This window comes from Dendropsophus ebraccatus, chromosome 5 (genome assembly GCF_027789765.1).
Source record: "Dendropsophus ebraccatus isolate aDenEbr1 chromosome 5, aDenEbr1.pat, whole genome shotgun sequence".
Lineage (NCBI taxonomy): Eukaryota > Metazoa > Chordata > Amphibia > Anura > Hylidae > Dendropsophus > Dendropsophus ebraccatus.
The window spans coordinates 137,038,499-137,044,498 of NC_091458.1; positions in this window are offsets into that span (position 1 = coordinate 137,038,499).

Consider the following 6,000-nt stretch of genomic DNA (forward strand, 5'->3'; position numbering starts at 1 on the left):
GGCCGTCAGTTATCTCTCCATTCCATACCTTAGCTATCTCTCCAATCCGCCCCTTGGCACAGACGAGCGTTCTTGTGTTCTCTATAAAGCGACTTTTAGATTGCCGCTTTTAGTCCAAGATTAGGGATGGTCCGAACCGAGTTTGGTTCGGGTTCGTACGAACCCGAACCCTCGGTAATGATTCCCGCTGTCTGGCCGCTCCGTGGAGCGGGCGGATCCAGCGGGAGGACCGCCTGGAAAACTGGGATACAGCCATAGCCATAGGCTGTATCCCAGTTTTCCAGGCGTTACTCCCGCTGGATCCGCCTGCTCCACGGGTAATCATACGAACCCGAACCTCGGCAGGTTCGGACCATCCCTATCCAAGATCTGTACTGGGGTCCGTTTGGCAGGTGATGCAGTTATTGTCCTAAAAAAACAACTTTTAAACTTGCAGCCCTGTCAAATTGGTGTGGCCTACAATGTCTGTGCCCTAACCTTGCACCGCCTCTCCGTCCCTCCTCCCCACCCTCTTCACCATTAGGAATGGCCCTGGCAGAATTTTTCCTATTCCATACTTGTCTGAACACTGCACATGTACCTTAACGATCCAACACATGTGAATAGGAGAAAACCTGCCTGGAGCAGTCCAAATGATGAGGAGAGTGGGTAGGAGGGACGGAGAGGCGGTGCAAGCCTAATACACAGACACTCTAGGCCACGCCAATTTGACACAGGGCTGCAAATTTAAAAGTTATTTTTTAGGACAATAACTGCATCAACTGGCACCCGGACTACCGGGTGGCGCCCCTGGATGTTCTTGCCCGCTTTATACAGTTGGGTTCAATACAATTTATTCTTTTTTAATAAATTGCTTAATCCCTGTGTGTTCTCTGATAATCGCCCCCATCACAATTGGATCAAGGGGCCAGCATCCCCGTTTACAGCCGACAGACCGACATGCCCAGTCAAACTATTGTCTGAATTTAGGGGGGGGGGGGGGGAGCACTCTGGATATTTGCCCTGGGACCCCAACCCTAAGGGGGGCCCCAGAACAGCTCTGGCACCTCACATAATATTGTATTTATCAGCTACTTGCTCAAAATCAAGGTAATTGACACAATTCTGCACAAATTCGGAGAGTTTGAGAGCTAATTTGCTGCTCTGAGCACATGGATGTCCCACAAACTCTCTTTATGTACCTGCAAGGACCTTCCTAAGGATGTCAGCAGGTATCACACAGTGTGCAGAGGACCAGGGTGTGCCATAGGGAGCAGAATATGTAGGGTGGAGGGCAGCATATGAGAGAGGGGACTGTGGATGCAGTATTTATGATAGCAATGGGAGCAATATATATGAGCTCAGGGCTACAGAAGTATTATATAGGGGAGAGGGGCCATGAGAGCAGTATATAAGAAAGAGAGGACCATTTGCAGTAGTATATGGAGTAGTAAAAGCGAATGTATATTGCTTCTTTGTTGTTTACATAAATAGGCCCTTTTTGAACCGCTGCCCTGGCATGAAGCACTGGAGGCTGGCCGGCCCCGAGTGTGATGATCGGCCCTCATCTCTATGACATGGCTCCATTGTTTCTAATGGAGCAGAGTCACAGAGGGTAGGAGGTGTCGTCACACTGGGGGCCGGCCGGCCGCCAGTGCTTCATGCCCGGCTAGTGCTTGGTAATAGACTGGGACCATGTGCCGGAACCGGATGACGGTTCAAAAAAAGGACTGCAGCACCGGCATCCCTGCACGGCGCTAGTCTATATGCGATCTTCTCATACAGTTTATCCGAGGCAGATTCTATGAGAAGATTACAGATCAGACAGAGGTAAGTATAGGAAAGTGACAGGAGCCACTGCTGACACTTATTTGCCATTATCAGTGGCCTTTAAGAGATTATTGACAGATGTCAGCACTGTTGCTACTGCCTGTCACTGAAGGTGAGGACCCGGCTGCCAATAGGTCTTCAGCCCACTATGAAGTGAGCACAGCTGCTAAACAAGCTTGACCGCCTGCCATGTTCTCTCTGTGCCATTTCCCCCTAGTACATAACTTCAGTAAGGCAGGTACTACACACTATGCTATTCCCACCAGCACATTGCCCTGCAGTGAGTCTTGCAGACATCGGGTCATCCGAGATGCCGTACCACGTAGCTGCCAACAGCAATTTTTAACACTCACCACTCCTGCCTCTCAAACCACCGTGGGGGACACCTGTGCGTCACTGTGGTGCTTGGCAGCCGCGGTAGAGGGGGCGTTCTATAGGCTGAGATGAGGGGCACCAAGAACTAGGCACAAGCTTCCCCCACCATTGAGTGATTAAGCACCAAGGGCTGGTCCCGGGTCTGTGACCACAAGGAGTACACTGGGTCCCGGGTCTGTGTCCACAGGGAGCGCACAGGCTCTCAGGTCTGTGTCCATGGGCTGCCCGGGTCCTCAATATGACACAGACAGTTACCCCTCAGCAGACAGGCTTATATACATTAAAGATGACACCCATGGAAGGATTAAACAGAGAATCTCAGACATATTGTGACATCACTAGTGGGACGCATGGCTGGAACTAAGCATTTCCCATAAACAAAGCATAAACATAGTATTATGCTGCATCTCAAAGAAACAAAGAAATGCAGTAAAAAAATACAATATAACTCTAAAAGGCACATTAAATGTCTTTGTGCCATTATTTTGGCTAATTTGGTGCTTTTACAAGGCATTTGTGCTATTTTTGAGCAGTTTACGCCGGCGGTGCCTTTTTTCACTCTGAGAGGGTGCGGTTTCATTTTAGCTACTTCAATAGCCAGATTTATCATGTGCGATTTGCGCCAAAAATTGTGCAACAGTACTCCGCCCCTACCACAGCGTAGAATTTTATCTGTATTAGCCAAAGGAAGGGTGCAAAATTGCTAAACATTTATCAAGGCACATGCGCCTAATGGTAAACTATGCTTATGGACCTGAAGTTTTTGCACAGCACAGGAAAATCGCACAAGTGCAAAGGAGGTTACGCAAATGGTAAATGTGCCCCTAAGTGTTAAAGGTATGTCTCATGAAGCCAGTTAATAATACAAACAGTGCTTTGTCATATCTGTGATTTGTTGCAAAGTAAAAAAAGTTGGAAGACAAAGTTGTACAAATGTACTTAATGGAAGCTGAAAAATTTATGCAGTGAGTTCCCCCTGGTGGTTGTTGTAAGAAAAGCTTTGGCCAAAAGCAGTCACATAGTCTGTCTCAATAGAAATGACACAACAGAGAGCTTAACCCTTTAAGGACGGAGCCAATTTTTCTTTTTTGCTCTTTTATTTGTCTTGTCTCCTACCTCCCTTACTAAAGGTGAGTTTACAAGTAACGATTATCATGCAAATTTGCGCGATAACAATCGAATTTGAACGATAATCGTACATGTAAACGCAGCGAACGATCAAATGACGAACGAGAAATCGTTCATTTTGATCTTTCAACATGTCAAATCGTCATTCGTCGTTCAGAAAAAATTCGCAGATCGTACTGTGTAAACAGTCGTTTGCCGATTTAACCAATGTGTGAGATAGGCTTAAGCGATCGCAAAACGATCGCAAAACGATTTTCCATACGATATAATGTACCGTCTAAACACTGATCGTTATGAAAAAAAATCATACTCCGACATCGTTAATCGTACGATCGGGCCAATTATCGTTTCGTGTAAACACACCTTAATTCACCGTCTATGACCAGCCTCAACAGAAGGTGTTGTAACTTCACGGATACGTTCACACATGTTGGAGTTTCATTGCAGTACTGCAGCGTATTCACAAAAATGATGCTAAATGGCAGAGAGGATCAGGGCCGACACTGCCAATCCCACCTGGACAAAAAACAAGGCATTAACAGTATATCCCATGTGAGATAATATAAACTGCTTTTTGTGCTGCTCAGCTTCCAAGATAAAAGATGCTTGATCATAATACGTGCGTGGAAATGATTAGAATTTTTTTTTTATTACATTCTAAACTTATTTATTGATTCCAATATCTGTGTTACAGGTAGACAGCATGCTATGTTGCAGGTAGAGAATACAGTGTGCTGTGTGGTGTTACAGGTAGAGAATACAGCGTGCTGTGTGGTGTTACAGGTAGAGAATACAGCGTGCTGTGTGGTGTTACAGGTAGAGAATACAGCGTGCTGTGTGATGTTACAGGCAGAGAACACAGGGTGCTGTGTGGTGTTATAGCTAGAGAATACAGCGTGCTGTGTGGTGTTACAGGTAGAGAATACAGTGCTGTGTGGTGTTATAGCTAGAGAATACAGCGTGCTGTGTGGTGTTACAGGTAGAGAATACAGTGCTGTGTGGTGTTACAGGCAGAGAATACAGCGTGCTGTGTGGTGTTACAGGCAGAGAATACAGCGTGCTGTGTGGTGTTACAGGCAGAGAATACAGCGTGCTGTGTGGTGTTACAGGTAGAGAATACAGTGTGCTGTGTGGTGTTACAGGTAGAGAACACAGTGTGCTGTGTGGGTGTTACAGGTAGAGTATACAGTGTGCTGTGTGGTGTTACAGGTAGAGAATACAGTGTGCTGTGTGGTGTTACAGGTAGAGAATACAGCGTGCTGTGTGGTGTTACAGGTAGAGAACACAGCATGCTGTGTGGTGTTACAGGTAGAGAATACAGCGTGCTGTGTGGTGTTACAGGTAGAGAACACAGCGTGCTGTGTGGTGTTACAGGTAGAGAAATGCTGTGTGGGTAAAAACACAATGAAATGATAATGTACTGAAAATAATTCAGTAACACATAACACGTAATACAGCCCAGATGTTCTGCAACAGATCTGGCGGGGAATGTGCAGATGGAGGACTGTGATGAACAGCTGAGGGAAAGCATTGCATTCTGGAACCTGTAGTACTGTGTACAACTGCTCAACCAGGAAGTACAGCCACACAATACAGAGCAAAGACCCCGAAAACAGATAGATTTTTGGTAATTTCAAAACTAGGTTAGATAGGTAAGCAATGCTATTTTTTGTTCCTCTACCTGGAGTTCCCCTTTAATGCACACCTTTTGTTAAGGGTAACTATTCAGGTTAAGCTGTTGTGTGTGTATTTTTCACTATATAATAAAATTCAATATATATTTTAAACTTTCTTATATTCGCTTGTACTATGCAACATGATTTATGCAAAATTTGTTTAACCCCTTAACTCACCATAACATGCCTGTACATTATGGTGGCACTAAAGGAGAAGACCTGTGAAATTCTAAACAGGCAAGCCAGAGGGAACTTAATATACAAGTTATACTTACCAGTAGGGATGGTCCGAACCGAGTTCAGTTCGTGTTCGTACGAACCCGAACCCTCGGTAATGATTCCCGCTGTTTGGCCGCTCCGTGCAGCAGGCAGATCCAGCGGTAGGACCGCCTGGAAAACTGGGATACAGCCATAGCCATAGGCTGTATCCCAGTTTTCCAGGCGTTCCTCCCGCTGGATCCGCCCGCTCCACGGAGCAGGCAGACAGCGGGAATCTGCTGCCGAGCGTTCGGGTTCATACGAACCCAAACCTCGGCAGATTTGGACCATCCCTACTTACCAGTCCTCCTGCCTCTGTTGCATTGCTCCTGGGTCTGAAGGCCGCCGACTGTTATTTTTGGCTGGAATCCGGGAACGTTGCATACCTGACTCTTCCAGCTGCAACGTCACGGCACAGCTAATCGATTGTCCGCTCAGCCAATCAGTGACTGGGGCAGTGTCCCACCCCAGGCACTAATTGGCTGAGTGGGCAATTGCTTGGTCAGGTATGTGATGTTGCAGCTAAAAAAAGCGTCAAGAAGCCAGAGGCTGTCAATGGGAGCTGGGAGTGGTGCTACAGGGCACGAGCATAGGCACATATACTTTGTTTATGTCCCCTTTTTTTCCACGTAGGAACTCAGAACTCAAGTACATTGAGTTATACAACATCATGTCTGACGCAGGGATCTAGACTTCTGAAAGCTTACAACCAAACCATACTCAGTTAGCCTCTAAAGGGTATCGCCTGATTTCT